This window comes from Dreissena polymorpha, chromosome 3 (assembly GCF_020536995.1).
Source record: "Dreissena polymorpha isolate Duluth1 chromosome 3, UMN_Dpol_1.0, whole genome shotgun sequence".
NCBI classification, from domain to species: Eukaryota; Metazoa; Mollusca; class Bivalvia; order Myida; family Dreissenidae; genus Dreissena; species Dreissena polymorpha.
Window position 1 is genome coordinate 144687775 of NC_068357.1, and position 15489 is coordinate 144703263.

Genomic DNA, 15489 nt, shown 5'->3' on the forward strand with positions numbered 1-15489 from the left:
CAAATTTTGGGCCGCCTAAAATGGGAGATATGTATCTAGGGTTTAGTGTTGAACGTTCATATCTGATAATAGAATTTGTAAACAGATAGAAACGTTTTCAAGCCGAACCATATGTATATAAAAAGCCTACAAGAAATGATTGATATTAAGTAATGTCGTGTCATTCTGCAAACACGACCTTCTTGAACGGTTCATGTATTTATAATTACGTCAAATTCCATTTTTCATTGGAGTTCTAGGTCAGCATTTACTATTGTATCCAGATTTTATTTATTTATTTATATTTTTGAGTAGGTCGTTTGCACACTTACTCTTGGGATATTATGGATACTCTATATACGCATTAAGTGCTATCTACAAGTAAATGTCTTATAACGTATACACAAGTTTTAAAAATGACAAAAAATTAATAAACTTATTAAACATGTTTTAAGTTTCAAAAAACGTTCAAACTTAGTATTATGTTGTTGAGCATGTTTAATCAAGATTGCGTCATAAATGTGGCGTCTAGAGTGAAATCAACGTATTTCTAAGATTTGACCGGTGACCAAGTTTTGTGGACCCATTTGACTCAGAGTTAAACTCAGCCTAGATATTGTCTAGATAAATATTCTGAGCAAATTTTATCAAGATTGGATTAAACAAATTTACACACGAAGCACGATACACGACGCCAGCGGAACAAATATGATTGGTATCGTGTCGCCTCGAACCCCTCCTTTTTGTTTAATTATTCGCAGTACAGGTGTTGATTATTATGGGGTTAGTTATTGCTTATAGGGTCAGAAAAATCTGGTGAGAATTCTCGTTAACAGCTTTACCGAAAATCGGGAAATCAAAACTTTGTTCTTTAGTTTTATATTTATGAAAACAGTCAGCAACAATATGTCTACTATGATCGTCGAAAAAAGAGTTCGTGGTATTTTTGTTCTATGTAGGGTATTGATATATTGATTTTTATCTGAATCAGAGCAGATAAAATTAAATTACTTCTTTTTAACAAAGACTTCAAAGAGACAGCTGTCTTCCTTACGTTTATTATTTCAACCTTCAGTTGCTGACCTTAATTTAGAGCCAGTGTTTTTGCTAATTGCTTAAGCGCTTCTTTTCAATAAAACAAATGAAAACCCTTCATTTGGTAGGGGAGATACGAGAAACTGGCGAACTAAATTCCCGACTGAAGGGCTTACTAAATGGCTGACTGAATGGCTGACTGACTGACCTCTGACCTCCGGTTGCGTTGTGCTGTGAACGAGCTGTCTCTGAGCAATTTCAAGCCTCTCTTTCAGACTCGTCAGCTCCTGAGCAGTGGCTTGGTTTGTTGAGCGCTGAAACTTAAACGTTCTGCAGAGAGCAGTTAATTTACATGCATGGACTTTGTCAATAAATCGATTGATCGGACCTTTCAAACTGGTGCAGCATATTTGTTTGTTTTCTTTTGTTGTTTTTTTTGCGAGGAAAAGGACTGTCAAGTTTTCGTTTAGGATCAATTTCAATGAAGCTTTTTTATTTGATTTTTTTTTAAGAGTGTGGAACATTATGTTGGTCCATACAGAAAACGTGTAACAAAAACATAACATTCCCAATCAAATCATATTTTGTGAACCGTGCGAACCAGAAACATGATATGTTTTAAATAACATCGACTGTAAACAATCTCTTACTGTTCATTCGTTTTTTCCACAATTATATACCCGATAATCAATATTTCTTTCCAGAACAGTTTGCGCGATGTTTCAAATTGGATAGAACTTGTTTTTACTGATTTAAATCCGTGCACTGCCTCCACTTCCGATTTTACACGCAATCTTGAAAGATGCAAAACTTATTAATTAGAAATACGATTTGTTTCTGCAATGGTATTCACTGGTCAAAAAGAATCATTAAAACGTGTATCAAATCATCAAAAGCAAAACATGTATAATGTTTGACAGCGTAGATAAATGAACTCTGTTTTAAACGGTACGGTTCATATTAATAATACTTTATGATAACTAATTTCAACGAAAGCTCATTCGCCAGCTCGTGTCACGCCTCAATTCAGACCAACGGGTATTGAAAAGTACAAAGGCATATTTTTTCGTTATTTGTCTGACACATAAATCATAATTGTGTACAATAAAGTTAATTTTACACCACACATATTATAATGAATTAACACATATTGTCAACTCTCGAAATGGCAATGTTTATAAACCTCAGAAGTCTTATTTTGACCTGCGTGTGACTTTTTCGTTTCAAACTAGTTTTAACGTTGGAAAAACAGCAGAAGCTTGATGTTAAAACGGTTCACTATGCCTTGTTTGTGGATAATAATAGTACAGTCAACGCGTTTGCTAAGATCTTCAATGCGACCATGATAGTGTGATTGCTCTACTTGGTTCCATCTATTGTTTAGACCATAAGAAAAAACCCTGGCCAATCATATATTTATATTTCAGTGTTCCATCCATGCGTTAAATATATTTGTTTAGGAATTTTATTTTCAAAGTTGTGCATTCTACGGGAACAAGATATGGAGAAGGCGGGAAAAAAATCAGGCGCCCTTCTTCGTCCTTCAGGTGTCGTCAAATTTATGCAAAGTTTTCTAGAACACATTAGCCGTATTATTAATAAATTCTTATCTTAAAAATTCACATGCAAAGTTTAAATCTGGGTGCGTTCAAACATTTAGTGACTAGGTCTAATCTTAGAAATACATGTATAACTACACTACAGGCATATCATGTCCATATAAACGTTGAGTTCGAATTTTGTTGATGGGCATCCAAAAAAGGTCTAAAGATCAAATCTGACAAAATAACTCGTTTTTACTTCAGAAGACATTTATGCCTCAATCTTGATTACACTTGGTCAGAATGTGCATTTTCTCAAAATCTCGAATCTGGGTACCGTATGTCAATAAAGCTATTTCCACGGTTAAGTTTGAACAATTGGTTTTGCTTGGACTCTTAAGGTGAGCGCTTTTGGGCAATCATGTCTTTTTTGTTTTTGTTAATTGCCGTCCTGGTTCATTCCGATATTGTGCAACTTAAATCAAACAAAGGTGATTAAACATATATTTTTGTAAGCAGTTTATTCCTGATTTGTGCATCGTGTACATTCAGCAAACAAAAAAGCATCTAATTGCCTTGGGTAAATTTACCTCTTTTGCGTTTAAAAACTTCAGTTCAGTATTATGTGTCCGTAGTTTTTCGAGTTCTTCAAGAGCCCGCTGCAGTTGTATTTCGTTGCGCTGGTTTGTGTCGTTTGTGCTTTTGAAGTTGGACATGATCATGTACGTAATGACAAATAGCCAAGCCAGTAAGAGGACTGATACGACTTGCCTGAACTTCATCTTTAGGCTCAACTACACTTGACTTGTGAAACTGAGAGTTTTTTCTTTGCGTAGTTCACTTTATTGCTGAAAATGAGAGGAACGTTCTTAATGTGCAATTTGTGTGGGAGGAGGGGGGGGGTTAATTCACTTCGTTGCTGAAAATGATAGACGTGCGTTACATATAAAATATTTAATTCAATTAAACTTTATTGCAAAAATGTAAGGATATAAAATAGCGCATGATTTGTTGATCAAGAGCCACATGATCGGTGAAATAACAGAAGAATGTTTAGTATTTCATATATTTGTTCAATTAATCTTCATTGCTTACAAAATGTTAAATATTGTTTATTTGGATTCACGTATTTATTCGATGCAATAGTTTACGTACCAAGCCAATGGGAATTGAAGTTTCAGGAAAGATTGTGTCCATACATACAAGGAAACGATGACTCGGCCAATAATGAAGCAACGGCCCTGATTTGAACAAAGCTTGTAGAGGAGGATTATATAATGTTTCATCCAAAAAGATCACATATGGGCCTTGTCGTTTTAAGCAGATTGTTTAAGTTATGTATGGATTGTGAAAACAGATGTTATCATTTTGTAATGTTCCATTGTTTAATGTTTATGGGCGTATTCTGAAATTTACTTGGATTTTAATTGCATTCAATATTTTAACAGATAGTAACCTCAAAAGGCATATAGGCATTCTATGCTTTTATTTGTGCTCGTTATTACTTTATTTGCATTAAATGTTTTAGCAGACAGAGGCCTCAAAAGGCATACAGGTACTGCAAGCATTTTGTGTGCTCTTTAAAAGCTATTTTTATACGCTTTATAAGTGTATCATTTATCATATTTGAAAGGAAAAATATTATATTTGTGAAGCTTTGTTGTAAAATAAATATTGCCCAAGTTTGTGAATATATAGTAAATAACACATAATAAGCATATATTAAATACACACAAATATGCTGAGCCTTAATCCGCACACGTTTGGTAATAAGGTTTTAGCGCTTGAATTCCCAAAATCGCGCGCAACTTTGTTAAACATTAATGAGTTGATGTTTGTCGTTTCAGTGTTTCAATATACCCTAAAGGAGTTTAGTGGTGATGAAATAATCGATTAACCATCCCCTTACACTTGAGTCTAGCCTTCTCATACAAATCGTCTCAAATATAAATTCCTTAATGGGTCATTACACACAAATATCTTAAGATTAACCAAACGTTTAATAAAATACTTGTGTTACAGAATACAAGGGCTTGGTTATTTGTACGAATCTGCAAAATCAAATGGTTGTGAGAATTACACACTTATTAATAACGGATCTTTCGCTATCATCGGCGACTTTTCAGCTTGCATTTTTTTACTTACATGACACAATTAGCGCAGCATGCATCGGAAATCAATATCAGACTGTCATCTAGTTCTCAAACCAAAAACTATACATTGTCACCCCCGGAAACCCGATTTGCTGTGAGAATTTGGATGTGCTAGGAGAAGTTGCCGATAGATTTCGATGAATTTCGGTAGGGAAAGTAAATCCAGTTCTAAAATTGTTTAAAATTGTTTAAAGGCATTTTTGAATTAAAATATATTTTGGTGTAAGCAAAGGAGGTATTACCATGTATGTTAGAAAAATCCTGGTTATTTATATTGAGGATTTATTGAAATATGACTATTTAAAGTCGACGATGCAAGGATTTGTCCCATATTTAGCATTTATTTACAAATTTCTTTTAAGGTATGCAAAAGTTTTTGCACCGACAATTATATTAACCAATATCCCCGAGTAATATATCCGTCATGGTTTCCTTAAAAAAATCGTATAAGTGGAAAAATTCCACTTTACATTTTACATGTTAATGAAAAAATGATATGACATGGTGCAGTACAAAGATGTCGAGATATGACATTAGTGCAGTTCATTTATAAACCTAAAAGCTCACTATAACAGCTGATTTATGCCCACTCTGATGCCTTGTAAATCATTTTCATTGAACTTTGAGGTTGTAATTATATCCGTTCTGAAGCTAATTTCCAGCTTATTTGGATCTTTTTTTATTGTTTGAAAATCATTGTAAATGTGCATCGGTGCGGCGTGCACACGAATATTGGCTTCTTGCCGACGTAGAAGATAATTTTGCATTTTTTCAAAAGAGATGGAGCCAATGCTTAGGAGATGGCGCTAATGATAGGAGGTGGCGCCAATGCTTGATGTAACAATTAACAGTCGTATCGCAATTACATTGGCAATGACAACGTTATTTGTTATATTTAATTTATTTTTTTCAACGTACAAACGAAGGCCCAAATCTTTACAGAACATATACAAGTTCTATAATAAATAAGATGTATTTTTGTAATATATAAGTGATCAACTCAATTAAGAAGTCACCAACATGAATAAAACATATTGTACGATATATACCAAAAATGTGTAATACTCAATAAAACCAATAACTTAATGTTCAATGTTATCAAAATACAAGTAATTCATCAACATCAATATTTGAATTCAGTATAAAAATTCACGAAAGAAATATAATATGATACTTCTTCTTGAAACGATGATTTGTGTCCATTAATCTTAATGCTTAATTTACTTAAAGGCCAAGGTCAACGAATCTTAATTATGCTCAGTTTGTTGTTCTCCCCACTATTTATAATTAATTTAAGTTTCTAAGATATCAAAATAAGTTTTATGTTAATCGTTTAGCTTGACGATAAATGGACAACAACAACCGATTGTCTCAGAAATAGAGATGCCCTCTATAATGGAGATGCCGATTAAATGTTAAAATTGAACAACCAGATTAGTGCTCAATTGAGTTTAAATATACCTTCAATAATAATACAACGAAATGTTTGCATGTTTGTTAACTGCTTGTCTTATTTACCACTGGATTTCTGTAATATGATTAATTATATGAAAACTTAATTATATATATTTAGAATTAACGAGGATAAGTAGAATTATAACTTAAACAGAATCTTGTTTAATATTAAGTTGATTCATTTAATCCATTCATATTTGAAACCTAGGTTTCAAGTATGAGTTGAAGGACATAACCAAAATCCCAGTCAATAAATTTAAAGGGTTTCAAGACGAAAGCATTTTAGTAATGTAACATTTAAACAGTATCAATTCTCCAAAGCTGAACCCTTAACCTTTCTCTTCTACCCAATTCATTCAGAGAATACTATTTAGTTTCTTGAATTTTAGCATGACCTGGACTTATCTCAGATTATTACTCTCCGCCCAACTTATGTATACAAATATATATATATATATATATATATATATATATATATATATATATATATATATATATATATATATATATATATATATATATATATATATATATATATATATATATATATATCTGCCAACATGCAAAATTAACTGGACACCAAATGTCAACCTTTCCATAAGGTCGCATAAATCTGCTAAAATCGACTATATTAGAACGTAAGACATCGGAAACTGACTTAAAGGCTTAATACACGTACACGTGAGTGATAATTATATCACGAAACACCACACTGATAATTAAAAGTAAGACAACAAACTTACCTTTCATAGACATGCTGTTGTTTTGTTCTATACGTCCTTGTTAGCTTACATCCAGCTTGTGTTTTGCCATTGCGGACATGATGTTGTTACAACGCTGAAACTTCTATATTAATAAAACATCAACGTTGAGTCGAATGCGTTTAACATAAAATCAACACATGTACTTCAGTCGATAGGTTACCAATGTAAACACCAGAACATCAGCTATTTATAACGGGTAAATCGGTACATTAAACACGCTCTCAAACGCTTGCGCGCTTACCGAAATCGAACCCGTTATTACGTGTAATGGTGGTATTTGCAATAAATTAACACTTCACCGGTATTTACCCGTGTTATTAACAAAATTATTACCGAAACATTCCCCCCTACCCGTGTATTTTACACGAAACAGCGCTTTATAACTGGAAATTCGGTGAAGTTTTACGCGCTTTCTGACGCCGGGTGGGTACCTCAATCCCACATGTTATTGCGTATAAAAGTGATATTAATCATATTAAACATTGCTTATGGGACATTTATCAATCACTATAATTTAAAGCGCAAAAACAACACAGTAAGTTTGGACATTGTCTGATATAAAATAAGCGTTGTACGAAATGGAATACGGTCAGGCTATTATAAATTAATAAGGCTACCAATATCAGACGCTCGCGCAGGTACCGACTTCCCCGAAGTTACCGCATTTATTGGTTAACTAATATCAGTAATAATAACTCTTTTACAATAGCATTTATAGATACGTCTTTATTAAAATAATATTTTTTTCACTTGTTTCTGACACACACAGAAACGCGATTTTTAACGGGGATTTCGTAAAGTTACACGAATTGGGTACCAAAACTCTCAATTATTTTACATGCACACGTGACATAATACATACTTAATAATGCTTAGTTATTTCTCATATGACATTTCAAGTTTGTGAAATAAATTAATGTTCTATAAAGGGGATCTCGGAAATTCTTGAAGCTTCCGCTCACTCTTGTCAAGACCGCATTGCCGCGTTGGAAATGGTATACATTTAATTCATCTAACTTATCTTTCTGGATACCAAATTTCAGAGTTGCATTAATCCTTTTCACGCCGTTTTTGCCATATTTCATATCCGTTTTTAATCCGAACAAAATAAACGAAACTCGTTTAAAAATGAGATCTAGGCATTCGAGCTCCTAGTGTGGATTAAAAGCGTTTATTGGTGACACCACATGACTGCAAATGTGTAGATACCGTTAATAAGATAATATATCACATGTCACCTTCAGACGAACATATTGTAATTGTCGTTGACAATGTTGATGTTCAGTTGTTCGTGGGGACGACCGCATGCCTTTATCCATCTCTTACACTTCTCAAGATCTTTTTTCGGCTTTGGAAACGAAATAAATTCAATGTCACCAACTAATCTGTCCGGATATCGATTGTCCGAGTTACATAATCCCCATTGACACCGTTTAACCATTTTTAATCGTTTTTTTAAGAGGAAAACAAAAGAAACTCGTTGGAATAAAAGTGAACCTAAACATGTAGCTTGTCTAGAAAATGGCGGACAGGTCGTTGCTAACGAGTGCGCCCGATTAATCGATCGCTGATTGGTGGATCAATTCTAGTTGGCGGAGCGATCATAGATAAGGCGTCATGTCAATTTCAACGAAAGCTCATTCGCAAGCTCGTGTCACGCCTCAATTCAGACCAACAGGTATTGAAAAGTACGAAAGGCATATTTTTTCGTTATTTGTCTGACACATAAATCATAAGTGTGTACAATAATATTAATTTTACACCACACATATTAAAATGAATTAACACATATTGTCAATTCTCGAAATGGCAATGTTAATAAAGATCAGAAGTCTTATTTTGACCTGCGTGTGACTTGTTCGTTTCAAACTAGTTTTAACTTTGGAAAAACAGCAGAAGCTTGATGTTAAAACGGTTCACAATGCCTTGTTTGTGGAGAATAATAGTACAGTCAACGCGTTTGCTAAGATCTTCAATGCGATCATGATAGTGTGATTGCTCTCCTTGGTTCCATCTATTGTTTAGACTATAAGAAAAAGCACTGGCCAATCATATATTCATATTTCAGTGTTCCATCCATGCGTTAAATATATTTGTTTAGGAATTTTATTTTCAAAGGTGTGTTTTCTACGGGAACAAGATATGGAGAAGGCGGAAGAACACACTGTAGGAAAATGAAAAAGAATTCTTAACGAGCAGTTTCCCAACGAAAGGAAGGATTTTTTTGTGTAAAGCGGAATGAGCAGCTCTAAATTCGAGAGGTCAGACTTGATTTTTTCCTGTTTATTTTAATCTCGACAGGCGATGCAAGTAACTTTGATTAAAACAAAGAACTTTGTGCATCGTTGTCCTGTGTAGAAAGAGAATTCAATAACGAATATGCTGCCTTATGGTTTGGTTATTGTTTTTGTTTGGCTTAAACTGTTAAATATGGGTGTTATTGTTTTGTTTAAGGTGAAATAGTAAGTAACAAAAATTATTCACGATCCTAAACTGTTTCAGTTTACAATACTTGGTTTTATTCGGAACATGTCATTTTGCGTTTCGGAAAAAAATCAGGCGCCATTCTTCGTCCTTCAGGTGTCGTCAAATTTATGCAAAGTTTTCTAGAACACATTAGCCGTATTGCTAATAAATTCTTATCTTAAAAATTCACATGCAAAGTTTAAATCTTGGTGCGTTCAAACATTAAGTGACTAGGTCTAATCTTAGAAATACCTGTATAACTACACTACAGGCATATCATGTCCATATAAACGTTGAGTTCGAATTTTGTTGATGGCATCCAAAAAAGGTCTAAAGATCAAATCTGACAAAATAACTCGTTTCCACTTCAGAAGACATTTATGCCTCAATCTTGATTACACTTGGTCAGAATGTGCATTTTCTCAAAACCTCGAATCTGGGTACCGTATGTCAATAAAGCTTTTTCCACGGTTAAGTTTGAACAATTGGTTTTGCTTGGACTCTTTAGGTGAGCGCTTTTGGGCAATCATGTCTTTTTTGTTTTTGTTAATTGCCGTCCTGGTTCATTCCGATATTGTGCAACTTAAATCAAACAAAGGTGATTAAACATATATTTTGTAAGCAGTTTATTCCTGATTTGTGCATCGTGTACATTCAGTAAACAAATAAGCATCTAATCGCCTTGGGTAAATTTACCTCTTTTGCGTTTAAAAACTTCAGTTCAGTATTATGTGTCCGTAGTTTTTCGAGTTCTTCAAGAGCCCGCTGCAGTTAAATTTCGTTGCGCTGGTTTGTGTCGTTTGTGCTTTTGAAGTTGGACATGATCATGTACGTAATGACAAATAGCCAAGCCAGTAAGAGGACTGATACGACTTGCCTGAACTTCAACTTTAGGCTCAACTACACTTGACTTGTGAAACTGAGTTTTTTCTTTGCGTAGTTCACTTTATTGCTGAAAATGAGAGGAACGTTCTTAATGTGCAATTTGTGTGGGAGGAGGGGGGGGGGGGGTTAATTCACTTCGTTGCTGAAAATGATAGACGTGCGTTACATATAAAATATTTAATTCAATTAAACTTTATTGCAAAAATGTAAGGATATAAAATAGCGCATGATTTGTTAATCAAGAGCCACATGATCGGTGGAATAACAGAAGAATGTTTAGTATTTCATATATTTGTTCAATTAATCTTCATTGCTTAAAAAATGTTAAATATTGTTTATTTGGATTCACTTATTTATTCGATGCAATAGTTTACGTACCAAGCCAATGGGAATTGAAGTTTCAGGAAAGATTGTGTCCATACATACAAGGAAACCATGACTCGGCCAATAATGAAGCAACGGCCCTGATTTGAACAAAGCTTGTAGAGGAGGATTATATAATGTTTCATCCAAAAAGATCACATATGGGCCTTGTCGTTTTAAGCAGATTGTTTAAGTTATGTATGGATTGTGAAAACAGATGTTATCATTTTTTTAATGTTCCATTATTTAATGTTTATGGGCGTATTCTGAAATTTACTTGGATTTTAATTGCATTCAATATTTTAACAGATAGTAACCTCAAAAGGCATATAGGCATTCTATGCTTTTATTTTTGCTCGTTATTACTTTTTAGCATTAAATGTTTTAGCAGACAGAGCCCTCAAAAGGCATACAGGTACTGCAAGCATTTTGTGTGCTCTTTAAAAGCTATTTTTATACGCTTTATAAGTGTATCATTTATCATATTTGAAAGGAAAAATATTATATTTGTGATGCTTTGTTGTAAAATAAATATTGCCCAAGTTTGTGAATAAATAGTAAATAACACATAATAAGCATATATTGAATAAACACAAATATGCTGAGCCTTAATCCGCACATGTTTGGTAATAAGGTTTTAGCGCTTTAATTCCCAAAATCGCGCGCAACTTTGTTAAACATTAATGAGTTGATGTTTGTCGTTTCAGTGTTTCAATATACCCTAAAGGAGTTTAGTGGTGATAAAATAATCGATTAACCATCCCCTTACACTTGAGTCTAGCCTTCTCATACAATTTCGTCTCACATATAAATTACTTAATGGGTCATTACACACAAATATCTCAAGATTAACCAAACGTTTAATAAAATACTTGTGTTACAAAAAACAAGGGCTTGGTTATTCAGACATTTTGTACGAATCTGCAAAATCAAATGGCTGTGAGAAATACACACTTATTAATAACGGATCTTTCGCTATCATCGGCGACTTTTCAGCTTGCATTTTTTTACTTACATGACACAATTAGCGCAGCATGCATCGGAAATCAATATCAGACTGTCATCTAGTTCTCAATCCAAAAACTATACATTGTCACCCCCGGAAACCCGATATGCTGTGAGAATTTGGATGTGCTAGGAGAACTTGCCGATAGATTTCGATGAATTTCGGTAGGGTAAGTAAATCCAGTTCTATAATTGTTTAAAGTCATTTTTGAATTAAAATATATTTTGGTGTAAGCAAAGGAGGTATTACCATGTATGTTAGAAAAATCCTGGTTATTAATATTGAGGATTTATTGAAATATGACTATTTAAAAACGACGATGCAAGGATTTGTCCCATATTTAGCATTTATTTACAAATTTCTTTTAAGGTATGCAAAAGTTTTTGCACCGACAATTATATTAACCAATGTCCCCGAGTAACATATCCGTCGTGGTTTCCTTAAAAAATTCGTATTAGTGGAAAAATTCGACTTTACATTTTACATGTTAATGAAAAAATGATATGACATGGTGCAGTACAAAGATGTCGAGATATGACATTAGTGCAGTTCATTTATAAACCTAAAAGCTCACTATAACAGCTGATTTATGCCCACTCTGATGCCTTGTAAATCATTTTCATTGAACTTTGAGGTTGTAATTATATCCGTTCTGAAGCTAATTTCCAGCTTATTTGCATCGTTTTTATTGTTTGAAAATCATTGTAAATGTGCATCGGTGCGGCATGCACACGAATATTGGCTTCTTGCCGACGTAGAAGATAATTTTGCATTTTTCCAAAAGAGATGGAGCCAATGCTTAGGAGATGGCGCTAATGATAGGAGGTGGCGCCAATGCTTGATGTAACAATTAACAGTCGTATCGCAATTACATTCGCAATGACAATGTTATTTGTTATATTTAATTTATTTTTTCAACGTACAAACGAAGGCCCAAATCTTTAAGAACATATACAAGTTCTATAATAAATAAGATGTATTTTTTTAATATATAAGTGATCAACTCAATTAAGAAGTCACCAACATGAATAAAACATATTGTACGATATATACCAAAAATGTGTAATACTCAATAAAACCAATAACTTAATGGTCAATGTAATCAAAATACAAGTAATTCATCGACATCAATATTTGAATTCAGTATAAAAATTCACGATAGAAATATAATATGATACTTCTTCTTGAAACGATGATTTGTGTCCATTAATCTTAATGCTTAATTTACTTAAAGGCCAAGGTCAACGAATCTTAATTATGCTCAGTTTGTTGTTCTCCCCACTATTTATAATTAATTTAAGTTTCTAAGATATCAAAATAAGTTTTATGTTAATCGTTTAGCTTGACGATAAATGGACAACAACAACCGATTGTCTCAGAAATAGAGATGCCCTCTATAATGGAGATGCCGATTAAATGTTAAAATTGAACAACCAGATTAGTGCTCAATTGAGTTTAAATATACCTTCAATAATAATACAACGAAATGTTTGCATGTTTGTTAACTGCTTGTCTTATTTACCACTGGATTTCTGTAATATGATTAATTATATGAAAACTTAATTATATATATTTAGAATTAACGAGGATAAGTAGAATTATAACTTAAACAGAATCTTGTTTAATATTAAGTTGATTCATTTAATCCATTCATATTTGAAACCTAGGTTTCAAGTATGAGTTGAAGGACATAACCAAAATCGCAGTCAATAAATTGAAAGGGTTTCAAGACGAAAGCATTTTAGTAATGTAACATTTAAACAGTATCAATTCTCCAAAGCTGAACCCTGCATTAAAATTTTCACTCGTCCTGCAAACACACGCACTCGTCCTTCAAATATGTGTGAAATAAAGATTGCAAAGGGCTGATATGACTTATAAAATTTCATAAAGTATATCACTGCTAAGCAGTGAAATAAGTTACTTTATTTATGAGGAACACAAAATAAATATTTTTTTCTAATGCTAGCGTGCTTTCCGTTTCGGACGTTTGAACATCGCCCCCGCCCCCTTTTAAGAACGCTCGTATGGCAGACATTTTTCAAACGAAATTCAGACTGGTTTAAATCTGGTTTAAAACCGTACTTCGCGCTTAAATAATTCTTTAAAAGTCAATACTAACAGTGACTGCAGTCGCATGGTTCCCTGTCAACATGTACGCGCAAAGCTTACACCAAAAAGCCAATATTTACTCGGGACACAAGTCTCGTATAACAACACGCACCTGCTGTATAAAATTTACAATTACAATTTCCGGTTCATTCGCATTCTACTTTCGGAATAGATATGCTTTTAGAAAATGATTTAATTAAATGAAAAATAGTCTTACTGGTCAGAAAATTCATTTTTAACATCAGCTTTTTTTCACTCGTCCTGTAGGACGAGAGCTTTAGGGAAATTCACTCGTCCTTTCAAGATTTCACTCGTCAATACGAGCGGACGAGTGGAATTTTTGTCCCCTGTATATATATATATATATATATATATATATATATATATATATATATATATATATATATATATATATATATATATATATATATATATATATATCTGCCAACATGCAAAATTAACTGGACACCAAATGTCAACCTTTCCATAAGGTCGCATAAATCTGCTAAAATCGACTATATTAGAACGTAAGACATCGGAAACTGACTTAAAGGCTTAATACACGTACACGTGAGTGATAATTATATCACGAAACACCACACTGATAATTAAAAGTAAGACAACAAACTTACCTTTCATAGACATGCTGTTGTTTTGTTCTATACGTCCTTGTTAGCTTACATCCAGCTTGTGTTTTGCCATTGCGGACATGATGTTGTTACAACGCTGAAACTTCTATATTAATAAAACATCAACGTTGAGTCGAATGCGTTTAACATAAAATCAACACATGTACTTCAGTCGATAGGTTACCAATGTAAACACCAGAACATCAGCTATTTATAACGGGTAAATCGGTACATTAAACACGCTCTCAAACGCTTGCGCGCTTACCGAAATCGAACCCGTTATTACGTGTAATGGTGGTATTTGCAATAAATTAACACTTCACCGGTATTTACCCGTGTTATTAACAAAATTATTACCGAAACATTCCCCCCTACCCGTGTATTTTACACGAAACAGCGCTTTATAACTGTAAATTCGGTGAAGTTTTACGCGCTTTCTGACGCCGGGTGGGTACCTCAATCCCACATGTTATTGCGTATAAAAGTGATATTAATCATATTAAACATTGCTTATGGGACATTTATCAATCACTATAATTTAAAGCGCAAAAACAACACAGTAAGTTTGGACATTGTCTGATATAAAATAAGCGTTGTACGAAATGGAATACGGTCAGGCTATTATAAATTAATAAGGCTACCAATATCAGACGCTCGCGCAGGTACCGACTTCCCCGAAGTTACCGCATTTATTGGTTAACTAATATCAGTAATAATAACTCTTTTACAATAGCATTTATAGATACGTCTTTATTAAAATAATATTTTTTTCACTTGTTTCTGACACACACAGAAACGCGATTTTTAACGGGGATTTCGTAAAGTTACACGAATTGGGTACCAAAACTCTCAATTATTTTACATGCACACGTGACATAATACATACTTAATAATGCTTAGTTATTTCTCATATGACATTTCAAGTTTGTGAAATAAATTAATGTTCTATAAAGGGGATCTCGGAAATTCTTGAAGCTTCCGCTCACTCTTGTCAAGACCGCATTGCCGCGTTGGAAATGGTATACATTTAATTCATCTAACTTATCTTTCTGGATACCAAATTTCAGAGTTGCATTAATCCTTTTCACGCCGTTTTTGCCA